General features: G+C 37.9%; 1 protein-coding gene and 15 non-coding genes across 16 annotated transcripts in view; all 16 read right to left on the reverse strand.

Annotated features, from left to right (window-relative positions):
- Positions 1–16976, reverse strand: part of LOC144837882 (2,3-bisphosphoglycerate-independent phosphoglycerate mutase-like) — a 119245-nt gene that overhangs the window by 23185 nt on the left and 79084 nt on the right. The window lies entirely within an intron of this gene.
- Trnaa-ugc (transfer RNA alanine (anticodon UGC)) lies at positions 70–142 on the reverse strand. Its single transcript has one exon. It is a non-coding gene; the product is annotated as a tRNA-Ala (tRNA).
- Positions 1152–1224, reverse strand: Trnaa-ugc (transfer RNA alanine (anticodon UGC)). Its single transcript has one exon. It is a non-coding gene; the product is annotated as a tRNA-Ala (tRNA).
- Trnaa-ugc (transfer RNA alanine (anticodon UGC)) lies at positions 1586–1658 on the reverse strand. The gene has a single exon. It is a non-coding gene; the product is annotated as a tRNA-Ala (tRNA).
- Trnaa-ugc (transfer RNA alanine (anticodon UGC)) lies at positions 2227–2299 on the reverse strand. The gene has a single exon. It is a non-coding gene; the product is annotated as a tRNA-Ala (tRNA).
- Positions 3311–3383, reverse strand: Trnaa-ugc (transfer RNA alanine (anticodon UGC)). The gene has a single exon. It is a non-coding gene; the product is annotated as a tRNA-Ala (tRNA).
- Trnaa-ugc (transfer RNA alanine (anticodon UGC)) lies at positions 3958–4030 on the reverse strand. The gene has a single exon. It is a non-coding gene; the product is annotated as a tRNA-Ala (tRNA).
- Trnaa-ugc (transfer RNA alanine (anticodon UGC)) lies at positions 4173–4245 on the reverse strand. The gene has a single exon. It is a non-coding gene; the product is annotated as a tRNA-Ala (tRNA).
- On the reverse strand, positions 4601–4673 carry Trnaa-ugc (transfer RNA alanine (anticodon UGC)). The gene has a single exon. It is a non-coding gene; the product is annotated as a tRNA-Ala (tRNA).
- On the reverse strand, positions 5114–5186 carry Trnaa-agc (transfer RNA alanine (anticodon AGC)). Its single transcript has one exon. It is a non-coding gene; the product is annotated as a tRNA-Ala (tRNA).
- Positions 9215–9287, reverse strand: Trnaa-agc (transfer RNA alanine (anticodon AGC)). Its single transcript has one exon. It is a non-coding gene; the product is annotated as a tRNA-Ala (tRNA).
- Trnaa-ugc (transfer RNA alanine (anticodon UGC)) lies at positions 9857–9929 on the reverse strand. Its single transcript has one exon. It is a non-coding gene; the product is annotated as a tRNA-Ala (tRNA).
- Positions 10715–10787, reverse strand: Trnaa-ugc (transfer RNA alanine (anticodon UGC)). Its single transcript has one exon. It is a non-coding gene; the product is annotated as a tRNA-Ala (tRNA).
- Trnaa-agc (transfer RNA alanine (anticodon AGC)) lies at positions 11786–11858 on the reverse strand. The gene has a single exon. It is a non-coding gene; the product is annotated as a tRNA-Ala (tRNA).
- On the reverse strand, positions 12646–12718 carry Trnaa-cgc (transfer RNA alanine (anticodon CGC)). Its single transcript has one exon. It is a non-coding gene; the product is annotated as a tRNA-Ala (tRNA).
- On the reverse strand, positions 15429–15501 carry Trnaa-cgc (transfer RNA alanine (anticodon CGC)). Its single transcript has one exon. It is a non-coding gene; the product is annotated as a tRNA-Ala (tRNA).

A 16976-nucleotide genomic window follows, 5' to 3' on the forward strand; every position in this document is an offset into this window, starting at 1 on the left:
TATATACAGTAGTTTAAAATCTCAGCAAAAAACGTAGCAGTACCGGAAATAAACTTTAACCAAAATTATTGGAGAACCCGGGCATTGATCCCGGTACCTCTCACATGCAAAGCGAGCGCTCTACCATCTGAGCTAGTTCCCCATCTATACAATCACACGAATCCAGTAGCTATTTTATTACTGTTCATATTGTCATCAGTACAGTATTGTTGCGATAAAATGTATACATTAGTTTAAAATCTCAGGAAAAATGTAACAGTACCGGAAATAAACTTTAACCAACATTTTTGGAGAACCCGGGCATTGATCCCGGTACCTCTCACATGCAAAGCGAGCGTTCTACCATCTGAGCTAGTTCCCCATCTATACAATCACACGAATCCAGTAGCTATTTTATTACTGTTCATATTGTCACCAGTATTGTTGCGATAAAATGTATACATTAGTTTAAAATCTCAGGAAAAAATGTGACAGCACCGGTAACAAACTTTAACCAACATTATTGGAGAACCCGGCCATTGATCCCGGTACCTCTCACATGCTAAGCGAGCGCTCTACCATTTGAGCTAGTTCCCCGTATGTAGAATTACAAGAAACCAGTAGATATTTTATTACTGTTCATATTGTTACCAGTATTGTTGCGATAAAATATATACAGTAGTTTAAAATCTCAGCAACAAATGTAGAAGTACCGGAAATAAACTTTAACCAACATTTTTGGAGAACCCGGGCATTGATCTCGGTACCTCTCACATGATAAGCGAGCGCTCTACCATCTGAGCTAGTTCCCCATATTATATACAATTGCACGAAACCAGTAGCTATTTTATTACTGTTCATATTGTCACCAGTATTGTTGGGATAAAATATATACAGTAGTTTAAAATCTCAGAAAAAATATGTAACAGTACCAGAAATAAACTTTGCCCAAAATTATTGGAGAACCCGGGCATTGATCCCGGTACCTCTCACATGCAAAGCGAGCGCTCCACCATCTGAGCTAGTCCCCATATATACAATTGCACGAAACCAGTAGCTATTTTATTACTGTTCATATTGTCACCAGTATTGTTGCGATAAAATATATACATTAGTTAAAAATCTCAGCAAAAAATGTAACAGTACCAGAAATAAACTTTGCCCAAAATTATTGGAGAACCCGGGCATTGATCCCGGTACCTCTCACATGCAAAGCGAGCGCTCTACCATCTGAGCTAGTTCCCCATATATACAATTGCACGAAACCAGTAGCTATTTTATTACTGTTCATATTGTCACCAGTATTGTTGCGATAAAATATATACAGTAGTTTAAAATCTCAGCAAAAAATGTAGCAGTATCGGAAATAAACTTTAACCAACATTTTTGGAGAACCCGGACATTGATCCCGGTACCTTTCAAATGCTAAGCGAGCGCTCTACCATCTGAGCTAGTTCCCCATATTATATACAATTGCACGAAACCAGTAGCTATTTTATTACTGTTCATATTGTCACCAGTATTGTTGGGATAAAATATATACAGTAGTTTAAAATCTCAGCAAAAATATGTAACAGTACCAGAAATAAACTTTGCCCAAAATTATTGGAGAACCCGGGCATTGATCCCGGTACCTCTCACATGCAAAGCGAGCGCTCTACCATCTGAGCTAGTTCCCCATCTATTCAATTACACGAATCCAGTAGCTATTTTATTACTGTTCATATTGTCACTAGTATTGTTGCGATAAAATATATATATTAGTTAAAATCAGCAAAAAAATGTGACAGTACCGGTAATAAACTTTAACCAACATTATTGGAGAACCCGGGCATTGATCCCGGTACCTCTCACATGCAAAGCGAGCGCTCTACCATCTAAGCTAGTTCCACATATATACAATTGCACGAAACCAGTAGCTATTTTGTTACTGTTCATATTGTCACCAGTATTGTTGCAATAAAATATATACATTAGTTAAAATAAGCAAACAAATGTGACAGTACCGGAAACAAACTTTAACCAACATTATTGGAGAACCCGGGCATTGATCCCGGTACCTCTCACATGCTAAGCGAGCGCTCTACAATCTGAGTTAGTTACCCATATATACAATATCTCGAAACCAGTAGCTATTTTATTAATGTTCATATTTTCACCAGTATTGTTGCGATAAAATATATAGATTAATTTAAAATATCAGGAAAAAATGTAACAGTACCGGAAATAAACTTTAACCAAAATTATTGGAGAACCCGGGCATTGATCCCGGTACCTCTCACATGCAAAGCGAGCGCTCTACCATCTGAGCTAGTTCCCCATCTCTACAATCACACGAATCCAGTAGCTATTTTATTACTGTTCATATTGTCATCAGTACAGTATTTTTGCGATAAAATGTATACATTAGTTTAAAATCTCAGGAAAAAACGTAACAGTACCGGAAATAAACTTTAACCAACATTTTTGGAGAACCCGGGCATTGATCCCGGTACCTCTCACATGCAAAGCGAGCGTTCTACCATCTGAGCTAGTTCCCCATCTATACAATCACACGAATCCAGTAGCTATTTTATTACTGTTCATATTGTCACCAGTATTGTTGCGATAAAATGTATACATTAGTTTAAAATCTCAGGAAAAAATGTGACAGCACCGGTAACAAACTTTAACCAACATTATTGGAGAACCCGGACATTGATCCCGGTACCTCTCACATGCTAAGCGAGCGCTCTACCATTTGAGCTAGTTCCCCATATGTAGAATTACAAGAAACCAGTAGATATTTTATTACTGTTGATATTGTTACCAGTATTGTTGCGATAAAATATATACAGTAGTTTAAAATCTCAGCAACAAATGTAGAAGTACCGGAAATAAACTTTAACCAACATTTTTGGAGAACCCGGGCATTGATCCCGGTACCTCTCACATGATAAGCGAGCGCTCTACCATCTGAGCTAGTTCCCCATATTATATACAATTGCACGAAACCAGTAGCTATTTTATTACTGTTCATATTGTCACCAGTATTGTTGGGATAAAATATATACAGTAGTTTAAAATCTCAGCAAAAATATGTAACAGTACCAGAAATAAACTTTGCCCAAAATTATTGGAGAACCCGGGCATTGATCCCGGTACCTCTCACATGCAAAGCGAGCGCTCCACCATCTGAGCTAGTTCCCCATATATACAATTGCACGAAACCAGTAGCTATTTTATTACTGTTCATATTGTCACAAGTATTGTTGCGATAAAATATATACATTAGTTAAAAATCTCAGCAAAAAATGTAACAGTACCAGAAATAAACTTTGCCCAAAATTATTGGAGAACCCGGGCATTGATCCCGGTACCTCTCACATGCAAAGCGAGCGCTCTACCATCTGAGCTAGTTCCCCATATATACAATTGCACGAAACCAGTAGCTATTTTATTACTGTTCATATTGTCACCAGTATTGTTGCGATAAAATATATACAGTAGTTTAAAATCTCAGCAAAAAATGTAGCAGTACCGGAAATAAACTTTAACCAACATTTTTGGAGAACCCGGACATTGATCCCGGTACCTCTCAAATGCTAAGCGAGCGCTCTACCATCTGAGCTAGTTCCCCATATTATATACAATTGCACGAAACCAGTAGCTATTTTATTACTGTTCATATTGTCACCAGTATTGTTGGGATAAAATATATACAGTAGTTTAAAATCTCAGCAAAAATATGTAACAGTACCAGAAATAAACGTTGCCCAAAATTATTGGAGAACCCGGGCATTGATCCCGGTACCTCTCACATGCAAAGCGAGCGCTCCACCATCTGAGCTAGTTCCCCATATATACAATTGCACGAAACCAGTAGCTATTTTATTACTATTCATATTGTCACCAAATTGTTGGGATAAAAAATATATACATTAGTTAAAATAAGCAAAAAAATGTGACAGTACCGGTACAAACTTTAACCAACATTATTGGAGAACCCGGGCATTGATCCCGGTACCTCTCACATGCAAAGCGAGCGCTCTACCATCTGAGCTAGTTCCCCATATATACAATTGCACGAAACCAGTAGCTATTTTATTACTGTTCATATTTTCACCAGTATTGTTGCGATAAAATATATACAATAGTTTAAAATCTCAGCAACAAATGTAGCAGTACCGGAAATAAACTTTAACTAACATTTTTGGAGAACCCGGGCATTGATCCCGGTACCTCTCACATGCAAAGCGAGCGCTCTACCATCTGAGCTAGTTCCCCATATATACAATTGCACGAAACCAGTAGCTATTTTATTACTGTTCATATTGTCACCAGTATTGTTGGGATAAAATATATACATTAGTTAAAAATCTCAGGAAAAATGTAACAGTACCAGAAATAAACATTAACCAACATTATTGGAGAACCCGGGCATTGATCCCGGTACCTCTCACATGCGAAGCGAGCGCTCTACCATCTGAGCTATTTCGCCATATATACAATTGCACGAATCCAGTAGTTATTTTATTACTGTTCATATTGTCACCAGTACTGTTGGGATAAAATATATACATTAGTTAAAATCAGCAAAAAAAATGTGACAGTACCGGTAATAAACTTTGACCAAAATTATTGGAGAACCCGGGCATTGATCCCGGTACCTCTCACATGCAAAGCGAGCGCTCTACCATCTGAGCTAGTTCCCCATCTATACAATTACATGAATCCAGTAGCTATTTTGTTACTTTTCATGCTAAGCGAGCGCTCTACCATTTGAGCTAGTTCCCCGTATGTAGAATTACAAGAAACCATTAGATATTTTATTACTGTTCATATTGTCACCAGTATTGTTGGGATAAAATATATACAGTTGTTTAAAATCTCAGCAACAAATGTAGCAGTACCGGAAATAAACTTTAACCAACATTTTTGGAGAACCCGGGCATTGATCACGGTACCTCTCACATGCTAAGCGAGCGCTCTACCATCTGAGCTAGTTCCCCATATATGCAATTGCACGAAACCAGTAGCTATTTTATTACTGTTCATATTGTCACCAGTATTGTTGGGATAAAATATATACAGTAGTTTAAAATCTTAGCAAAAATATGTAACAGTACCAGAAATTAACTTTGCCCAAAATTATTGGAGAACCCGGGCATTGATCCCGGTACCTCTCACATGCTAAGCGAGCGCTCTACCATCTGAGCTAGTTCCCCATATATACAATTGCACGAAACCAGTAGCTATTTTATTACTGTTCATATTGTCACCATATTGTTGCGATAAAATATATATATTAGTTTAAAACCTCAGCAAAAAATGTAACAGTACCAGAAATAAACTTTGCCCAAATTTATTGGAGAACCCGGGCATTGATCCCGGTACCTCTCACAAGCAAAGCGAGCGCTCTACCATCTGAGCTAGTTCCCCATATATACAATTGCACGAAACCAGTAGCTATTTTATTACTGTTCATATTGTCACCAGTATTGTTGCGATAAAATATATACAGTAGTTTAAAATCTCAGCAAAAAATGTAGCAGTACCGGAAATAAACTTTAACTAACATTTTTGGAGAACCCGGGCATTGATCCCGGTACCTCTCACATGCTAAGCGAGCGCTCTACCATCTCAGCTAGTTCCCCATATATACAATTGCACGAAACCAGTAGCTATTTTATTACTGTTCATATTGTCACCAGTATTGTTGGGATAAAATATATACATTAGTTAAAAATCTCAGGAAAAATGTAACAGTACCAGAAATAAACTTTAACCAACATTATTGGAGAACCCGGGCATTGATCGCGGTACCTCTCACATGCTAAGCGAGCGCTCTACCATCTGAGCTAGTTCCCCATATATACAATTGCACGAATCCAGTAGCTAATTTATTACTGTTCATATTGTCACCATATTGTTGCGATAAAATATATACATTAGTTAAAAATCTCAGCAAAAAATGTAACAGTACCGGAAATAAACTTTGCCTAAAATTATTGGAGAATCCGGGCATTGATGACGGTACCTCTCACATGCAAAGCGAGCGCTCTACCATCTGAGCTAGTTCCCCATCTATACAATTACATGAATCCAGTAGCTATTTTGTTACTGTTCATATTGTCACCAGTACTGTTGGGATAAAATATATACATTAGTTAAAATCAGCAAAAAAAATGTGACAGTACCGGTAATAAACTTTGACCAAAATTATTGGAGAACCCGGGCATTGATCCCGGTACCTCTCACATGCAAAGCGAGCGCTCTACCATCTGAGCGAGTTCCCCATCTATACAATTACATGAATCCAGTAGCTATTTTGTTACTGTTCATGCTAAGCGAGCGCTCTACCATTTGAGCTAGTTCCCCGTATGTAGAATTACAAGAAACCAGTAGATATTTTATTACTGTTCATATTGTTACCAGTATTGTTGCGATAAAATATATACAGTAGTTTAAAATCTCAGCAAAAAATGTAGCAGTACCGGAAATAAACTTTAACCAACAATTTTGGAGAACCCGGGCATTGATCCCGGTACCTCTCACATGCTAAGCGAGCGCTCTACCATCTGAGCTATTTCGCCATATATACAATTGCACGAATCCAGTAGCTATTTTATTACTGTTCATATTGTCACCATATTGTTGCGATAAAATATATACATTAGTTAAAAATCTCAGCAAAAAATGTAACAGTACCGGAAATAAACTTTGCCTAAAATTATTGGAGAATCCTGGCATTGATCCCGGTACCTCTCACATGCAAAGCGAGCGCTCTACCATTTGAGCTAGTTCCCCATATATACAATTGCACGAAACCAGTAGCTATTTTATTACTGTTCATATTGTCACCAGTATTGTTGGGATAAAATATATACATTAGTTAAAAATCTCAGGAAAAATGTAACAGTACCAGAAATAAACTTTAACCAACATTATTGGAGAACCCGGGCATTGATCCCGGTACCTCTCACATGCGAAGCGAGCGCTCTACCATATGAGCTAGTTCGTCATATATACAATTGCACGAATCCAGTAGTTATTTTATTACTGTTCATATTGTCACCATAATGTTGCGATAAAATATATACATTAGTTTAAAACCTCAGCAAAAAATGTAACAGTACCAGAAAAAAACTTTGCCCAAAATTATTGGAGAACCCGGGCATTGATCCCGGTACCTCTCACATGCAAAGCGAGCGCTCTACCATCTGAGCTGGTTCCCCATATATACAATTGCACGAAACCAGTAGCTATTTTATTACTGTTCATATTGTCACCAGTATTGTTGCGATAAAATATATACAGTAGTTAAAAATCTCAGCAAAAAATGTAACAGTACCGGAAATAAACTTTGCCTAAAATTATTGGAGAATCCGGGCATTGATCACGGTACCTCTCACATGCAAAGCGAGCGCTCTACCATCTGAGCTAGTTCCCCATCTATACAATTACATGAATCCAGTAGCTATTTTGTTACTGTTCATATTGTCACCAGTACTGTTGGGATAAAATATATACATTAGTTAAAATCAGCAAAAAAAATGTGACAGTACCGGTAATAAACTTTGACCAAAATTATTGGAGAACCCGGGCATTGATCCCGGTACCTCTCACATGCAAAGCGAGCGCTCTATCATCTGAGCGAGTTCCCCATCTATACAATTACATGAATCCAGTAGCTATTTTGTTACTGTTCATGCTAAGCGAGCGCTCTACCATTTGAGCTAGTTCCCCGTATGTAGAATTACAAGAAACCAGTAGATATTTTATTACTGTTCATATTGTTACCAGTATTGTTGCGATAAAATATATACAGTAGTTTAAAATCTCAGCAAAAAATGTAGCAGTACCGGAAATAAACTTTAACCAACAATTTTGGAGAACCCGGGCATTGATCCCGGTACCTCTCACATGCTAAGCGAGCGCTCTACCATCTGAGCTATTTCGCCATATATACAATTGCACGAATCCAGTAGCTATTTTATTACTGTTCATATTGTCACCATATTGTTGCGATAAAATATATACATTAGTTAAAAATCTCAGCAAAAAATGTAACAGTACCGGAAATAAACTTTGCCTAAAATTATTGGAGAATCCTGGCATTGATCCCGGTACCTCTCACATGCAAAGCGAGCGCTCTACCATTTGAGCTAGTTCCCCATATATACAATTGCACGAAACCAGTAGCTATTTTATTACTGTTCATATTGTCACCAGTATTGTTGGGATAAAATATATACATTAGTTAAAAATCTCAGGAAAAATGTAACAGTACCAGAAATAAACTTTAACCAACATTATTGGAGAACCCGGGCATTGATCCCGGTACCTCTCACATGCGAAGCGAGCGCTCTACCATATGAGCTAGTTCGTCATATATACAATTGCACGAATCCAGTAGTTATTTTATTACTGTTCATATTGTCACCATAATGTTGCGATAAAATATATACATTAGTTTAAAACCTCAGCAAAAAATGTAACAGTACCAGAAAAAAACTTTGCCCAAAATTATTGGAGAACCCGGGCATTGATCCCGGTACCTCTCACATGCAAAGCGAGCGCTCTACCATCTGAGCTGGTTCCCCATATATACAATTGCACGAAACCAGTAGCTATTTTATTACTGTTCATATTGTCACCAGTATTGTTGCGATAAAATATATACAGTAGTTAAAAATCTCAGCAAAAAATGTAACAGTACCGGAAATAAACTTTGCCTAAAATTATTGGAGAATCCGGGCATTGATCACGGTACCTCTCACATGCAAAGCGAGCGCTCTACCATCTGAGCTAGTTCCCCATCTATACAATTACATGAATCCAGTAGCTATTTTGTTACTGTTCATATTGTCACCAGTACTGTTGGGATAAAATATATACATTAGTTAAAATCAGCAAAAAAAATGTGACAGTACCGGTAATAAACTTTGACCAAAATTATTGGAGAACCCGGGCATTGATCCCGGTACCTCTCACATGCAAAGCGAGCGCTCTACCATCTGAGCGAGTTCCCCATCTATACAATTACATGAATCCAGTAGCTATTTTGTTACTGTTCATGCTAAGCGAGCGCTCTACCATTTGAGCTAGTTCCCCGTATGTAGAATTACAAGAAACCAGTAGATTTATTACTGTTCATATTGTTACCAGTATTGTTGCGATAAAATATATACAGTAGTTTAAAATCTCAGCAAAAAATGTAGCAGTACCGGAAATAAACTTTAACCAACAATTTTGGAGAACCCGGGCATTGATCCCGGTACCTCTCACATGCTAAGCGAGCGCTCTACCATCTGAGCTAGTTCCCCATATATACAATTGCACGAATCCAGTAGCTATTTTATTACTGTTCATATTGTCACCATATTGTTGCGATAAAATATATACATTAGTTAAAAATCTCAGCAAAAAATGTAACAGTACCGGAAATAAACTTTGCCTAAAATTATTGGAGAATCCTGGCATTGATCCCGGTACCTCTCACATGCAAAGCGAGCGCTCTACCATTTGAGCTGGTTCCCCATATATACAATTGCACGAAACCAGTAGCTATTTTATTACTGCTCATATTGTCACCAGTATTGTTGGGATAAAATATATACATTAGTTAAAAATCTCAGGAAAAATGTAACAGTACCAGAAATAAACTTTAACCAACATTATTGGAGAACCCGGGCATTGATCCCGGTACCTCTCACATGCGAAGCGAGCGCTCTACCATCTGAGCTAGTTCGTCATATATACAATTGCACGAATCCAGTAGTTATTTTATTACTGTTCATATTGTCACCATATTGTTGCGATAAAATATATACATTAGTTTAAAACCTCAGCAAAAAATGTAACAGTACCAGAAAAAAACTTTGCCCAAAATTATTGGAGAACCCGGGCATTGATCCCGGTACCTCTCACATGCAAAGCGAGCGCTCTACCATCTGAGCTAGTTCCCCATATATACAATTGCACGAAACCAGTAGCTATTTTATTACTGTTCATATTTTCACCATATTGTTGCGATAAAATATATATATTAACTTAAAACCTCAGCAAAAAATGTAACAGTACCAGAAATAAACTTTGCCCAAAATTATTGGAGAACCCGGGCATTGATCCCGGTAACTCTCACATGCAAAGCGAGCGCTCTACCATCTGAGCTAGTTCCCCATATATACAATTGCAGGAAACCAGTAGCTATTTTATTACTGTTCATATTGTCACCAGTATTGTTCCGATAAAATATATACAGTAGTTTAAAATCTCAGCAAAAAATGTAGCAGTACCGGTAACAAACTTTAACCAACATTATTGGAGAACCCGGGCATTGATCCCGGTACCTCTCACATGCAAAGCGAGCGCTCTACCATTTGAGCTAGTTCCCCATATATACAATTGCACGAAACCAGTAGCTATTTTATTACTGTTCATATTGTCACCAGTATTGTTGCGATAAAATATATACAGTAGTTTAAAATCTCAGCAAAAATATGTAACAGTACCAGAAATAAACTTTGCCCAAAATTATTGGAGAACCCGGGCATTGATCACGGTACCTCTCACATGCAAAGCGAGCGCTCTACCATCTGAGCAAGTTCCCCATATATACAATTGCACGAAACCAGTAGCTATTTTATTACTGTTCATATTGTCACTAGTATTGTTGCGATAAAATATATGTATTAGTTAAAATCAGCAAAAAAATGTGACAGTACCGGTAATAAACTTTAACCAACATTATTGGAGAACCCGGGCATTGATCCCGGTACCTCTCACATGCAAAGCGAGCGCTCTACCATCTGAGCTAGTTCCCCATCTATACAATTACATGAATCCAGTAGCTATTTTGGGACTGTTCATATTGTCACCAGTACTGTTGGGATAAAGTATATACATTAGTTAAAATCAGCAAAAAAAATGTGACAGTACCGGTAATAAACTTTGACCAAAATTATTGGAGAACCCGGGCATTGATCCCGGTACCTCTCACATGCTAAGCGAGCGCTCTACCATTTGAGCTAGTTCCCCATCTATACAATTACATGAATCCAGTAGATATTTTATTACTGTTCATATTGTCACCAGTATTGTTGGGATAAAATATATACAGTAGTTTAAAATCTCAGCAACAAATGTAGCAGTACCGGAAATAAACTTTAACTAACATTTTTGGAGAACCCGGGCATTGATCCCGGTACCTCTCACATGCTAAGCGAGCGCTCTATCATCTGAGCTAGTACCCTATATATACAATTGCACGAAACCAGTAGCTATTTTATTACTGTTCATATTGTCACCAGTATTGTTGGGATAAAATATATACATTAGTTAAAAATCTCAGGAAAAATGTAACAGTACCAGAAATAAACTTTAACCAACATTATTGGAGAACCCGGGCATTGATCCCGGTACCTCACACATGCGAAGCGAGCGCTCTACCATCTGAGCTAGTTCCCCATCTATACAATTACATGAATCCAGTAGCTATTTTGTTACTGTTCATATTGTCACCAGTACTGTTGGGATAAAATATATACATTAGTTAAAATCAGCAAAAATATGTGAGAGTACCGGTAATAAACTTTGACCAAAATTATTGGAGAACCCGGGCATTGATCCCGGTACCTCTCACATGCTAAGCGAGCGCTCTACCATTTGAGTTAGTTCCCCGTATGTAGAATTACAAGAAACCAGTAGCTATTTTATTACTGTTCATATTGTCACCAGTATTGTTGCGATAAAATATATACAGTAGTTTAAAATCTCAGCAACAAATGTAGCAGTACCGGAAATAAACTTTAACCAACATTTTTGGAGAACCCGGGCATTGATCCCGGTACCTCTCACATGCTAAGCGAGCGCTCTACCATCTGAGCTAGTTCCCCATATTATATACAATTGCATGAAACCAGTAGCTATTTTATTACTGTTCATATTGTCACCAGTATTGTTGGGATAAAATATATACAGTAGTTTAAAATCTCAGCAAAAATATGTAACAATACCAGAAATAAACTTTGCCCAAAATTATTGGAGAACCCGGGCGTTGATCCCGGTACCTCTCACATGTAAAGCGAGCGCTCTACCATCTGAGCTAGTTCCCCATATATACAATTGCACGAAACCAGTAGCTATTTTATTACTGTTCATATTGTCACTAGTATTGTTGCGATAAAATATATGTTAGTTAAAATCAGCAAAAAAATGTGACAGTAACGGTAATAAACTTTAACCAACATTATTGGAGAACCCCGGGCATTGATCCCGGTACCTCTCACATGCAAAGCGAGTGCTCTACCATCTGAGCTAGTTCCCCATCTATACAATTACATGAATCCAGTAGCTATTTTGTGACTGTTCATATTGTCACCAGTACTGTTGGGATAAAATATATACAGTAGTTTAAAATCTCAGCAAAAAATGTAGCAGTACCGGAAATAAACTTTGCCTAAAATTATTGGAGAATCCGGGCATTGATCGCGGTACCTCTCACATGCAAAGCGAGCGCTCTACCATCTGAGCTAGTTCCCCATCTATACAATTACATGAATCCAGTAGCTATTTTGTTACTGTTCATATTGTCACCAGTACTGTTGGGATAAAATATATACATTAGTTAAAAATCTCAGGAAAAATGTAACAGTACCAGAAATAAACTTTAACCAACATTATTGGAGAACCCGGGCATTGATCCCGGTACCTCTCACATGCGAAGCGAGCGCTCTACCATCTGAGCTAGTTCCCCATATATACAATTGCACGAATCCAGTAGCTATTTTATTACTGTTCATATTGTCACCAGTACTGTTGGGATAAAATATATACATTAGTTAAAATCAGCAAACAAATGTGACAGTACCGGTAATAAACTTTGACCAAAATTATTGGAGAACCCGGGCATTGATCCCGGTACCTCTCACATGCTAAGCGAGCGCTCTACCATTTGAGCTAGTTCCCCGTATGTAGAATTGCACGAAACCAGTAGCTATTTTATTACTGTTCATATTGTCACCAGTATTGTTGCGACAAAATATATACAGTAGCTTAAAATCTCAGCAAAAAATGTAACAGCACCAGAAATAAACTTTGCCCAAAATTATTGGAGAACCCGGGCATTGATCCCGGTACCTCTCACATGCTAAGCGAGCGCTCTACCATTTGAGCTAGTTCCCCGTATATACAATTGCACGAAACCAGTAGCTATTTTATTACTGTTCATATCGTCACCATATTGTTGCGATAAAATATATACATTAGTTAAAAATCTCAGCAAAAAATGTAACAGTACCGGAAATAAACTTTGCCTAAAATTATTGGAGAATCCGGGCATTGATCGCGGTACCTCTCACATGCAAAGCGAGCGCTCTACCATCAGAGCTAGTTCCCCATCTATACAATTACATGAATCCAGTAGCTATTTTGTTACTGTTCATATTGTCACCAGTACTGTTGGGATAAAATATATACATTAGTTAAAAATCTCAGGAGAAATGTAACAGTACCAGAAATAAACTTTAACCAACATTATTGAAGAACCCGGGCATTGATCCCGGTACCTCTCACATGCGAAGCGAGTGCTCTACCATCTGAGCTAGTTCCCCATATATACAATTGCACGAATCCAGTAGCTATTTTATTACTGTTCATATTGTCACCAGTACTGTTGGGATAAAATATATACATTAGTTAAAATCAGCAAAAAAATGTGACAGTACCGGTAATAAACTTTGACCAAAATTATTGGAGAACCCGGGCATTGATCCCGGTACCTCTCACATGCTAAGCGAGCGCTCTACCATTTGAGCTAGTTCCCCGTATGTAGAATTGCTCGAAACCAGTAGCTATTTTATTACTGTTCATATTGTCACCAGTATTGTTGCGATAAAATATATACAGTAGCTTAAAATCTCAGCAAAAAATGTAACAGCACCAGAAATAAACTTTGCCCAAAATTATTGGAGAACCCGGGCATTGATCCCGGTACCTCTCACATGCTAAGCGAGCGCTCTACCATTTGAGCTAGTTCCCCGTATGTAGAATTGCACGAAACCAGTAGCTATTTTATTACTGTTCATATTGTCACCAGTATTGTTGCGATAAAATATATACAGTAGCTTAAAATCTCAGCAAAAAATGTAACAGCACCAGAAATAAACTTTGCCCAAAATTATTGGAGAACCCGGGCATTGATCCCGGTACCTCTCACATGCTAAGCGAGCGCTCTACCATTTGAGCTAGTTCCCCGTATGTAGAATTGCACGAAACCAGTAGCTATTTTATTACTGTTCATATTGTCACCATATTGTTGCGATAAAATATATACATTAGTTAAAAATCTCAGCAAAAAATGTAACAGTACCGGAAATAAACTTTGCCTAAAATTATTGGAGAATCCGGGCATTGATCGCGGTACCTCTCACATGCAAAGCGAGCGCTCTACCATCTGAGCTAGTTCCCCATCTATACAATTACATGAATCCAGTAGCTATTTTGTTACTGTTCATATTGTCACCAGTACTGTTGGGATAAAATATATACATTAGTTAAAAATCTCAGGAAAAATGTAACAGTACCAGAAATAAACTTTAACCAACATTATTGGAGAACCCGGGCATTGATCCCGGTACCTCTCACATGCGAAGCGAGTGCTCTACCATCTGAGCTAGTTCCCCATATATACAATTGCACGAATCCAGTAGCTATTTTATTACTGTTCATATTGTCACCAGTACTGTTGGGATAAAATATATACATTAGTTAAAATCAGCAAAAAAATGTGACAGTACCGGTAATAAACTTTGACCAAAATTATTGGAGAACCCGGGCATTGATCCCGGTACCTCTCACATGCTAAGCGAGCGCTCTACCATTTGAGCTAGTTCCCCGTATGTAGAATTGCACGAAACCAGTAGCTATTTTATTACTGTTCATATTGTCACCAGTATTGTTGCGATAAAATATATACAGTAGCTTAAAATCTCAGCAAAAAATGTAACAGCACCAGAAATAAACTTTGCCCAAAATTATTGGAGAACCCGGGCATTGATCCCGGTACCTCTCACATGCTAAGCGAGCGCTCTACCATTTGAGCTAGTTCCCCGTATATAGAATTGCACGAAACCAGTAGCTATTTTATTACTGTTCATATTGTCACCATATTGTTGCGATAAAATATATACATTAGTTAAAAATCTCAGCAAAAAATGTAACAGTACCGGAAATAAACTTTGCCTAAAATTATTGGAGAATCCGGGCATTGATCGCGGTACCTCTCACATGCAAAGCGAGCGCTCTACCATCTGAGCTAGTTCCCCATCTATACAATTACATGAATCCAGTAGCTATTTTTTTACTGTTCATATTGTCACCAGTACTGTTGGGATAAAATATATACATTAGTTAAAAATCTCAGGAAAAATGTAACAGTAACAGAAATAAACTTTAACCAACATTATTGGAGAACCCGGGCATTGATCCCGGTACCTCTCACATGCGAAGCGAGCGCTCTACCATCTGAGCTAGTTCCCCATATATACAATTGCACGAATCCAGTAGCTATTTTATTACTGTTCATATTGTCACCAGTACTGTTGGGATAAAATATATACATTAGTTAAAATCAGCAAAAAAATGTGACAGTACCGGTAATAAACTTTGACCAAAATTATTGGAGAACCCGGGCATTGATCCCGGTACCTCTCACATGCTAAGCGAGCGCTCTACCATTTGAGCTAGTTCCCCGTATGTAGAATTGCACGAAACCAGTAGCTATTTTATTACTGTTCATATTGTCACCAGTATTGTTGCGATAAAATATATACAGTAGCTTAAAATCTCAGCAAAAAATGTAACAGCACCAGAAATAAACCTTGCCCAAAATTATTGGAGAACCCGGGCATTGATCCCGGTACCTCTCACATGCTAAGCGAGCGCTCTACCATTTGAGCTAGTTCCCCGTATGTAGAATTGCACGAAACCAGTAGCTATTTTATTACTGTTTATATTGTCACCAGTATTGTTGCGATAAAATATATACAGTAGCTTAAAATCTCAGCAAAAAATGTAACAGCACCAGAAATAAACTTTGCCCAAAATTATTGGAGAACCCGGGCATTGATCCCGGTACCTCTCACATGCTAAGCGAGCGCTCTACCATTTGAGCTAGTTCCCCGTATGTAGAATTGCACGAAACCAGTAGCTATTTTATTACTGTTCATATTGTCACCATATTGTTGCGATAAAATATATACATTAGTTAAAAATCTCAGCAAAAAATGTAACAGTACCGGAAATAAACTTTGCCTAAAATTATTGGAGAATCCGTGCATTGATCGCGGTACCTCTCACATGCAAAGCGAGCGCTCTACCATCTGAGCTAGTTCCCCATCTATACAATTACATGAATCCAGTAGCTATTTTGTTACTGTTCATATTGTCACCAGTACTGTTGGGATAAAATATATACATTAGTTAAAAATCTCAGGAAAAATGTAACAGTACCAGAAATAAACTTTAACCAACATTATTGGAGAACCCGGGCATTGATCCCGGTACCTCTCACATGCGAAGCGAGTGCTCTACCATCTGAGCTAGTTCCCCATATATACAATTGCACGAATCCAGTAGCTATTTTATTACTGTTCATATTGTCAATTAGTGGTTTTTTCCAGTCCCTGACTTCTGAGTTCAAACCTCTTGAACCAAAAACCAATGATTGTAACACTGTAGTACCACCCCATTTAATTATCACGCCAGAGACAATTGAGTCTAAGCTTAAACTTGTGAAATGTAATAAAGCCCCAGGCCCGGACGGAATCCCTCCGTGGGTACTACGTGATTTTGCCAATGTCCTTTCCAAGCCAATAAGTGCAATAGTTAACTCCAGTTTAAGGGAAGGGGTTCTCCCCATGCTTTGGAAGTCAGCCGATATAATCCCCATTCCAAAGGTTAACCCACCTAAGGTTCTTGAGAATGACTTGCGTCCTATTTCGCTGACTTCCACC

The sequence above is a fragment of the Antedon bifida genome, chromosome 3, assembly GCF_963402885.1.
Source record: "Antedon bifida chromosome 3, ecAntBifi1.1, whole genome shotgun sequence".
Lineage (NCBI taxonomy): Eukaryota > Metazoa > Echinodermata > Crinoidea > Comatulida > Antedonidae > Antedon > Antedon bifida.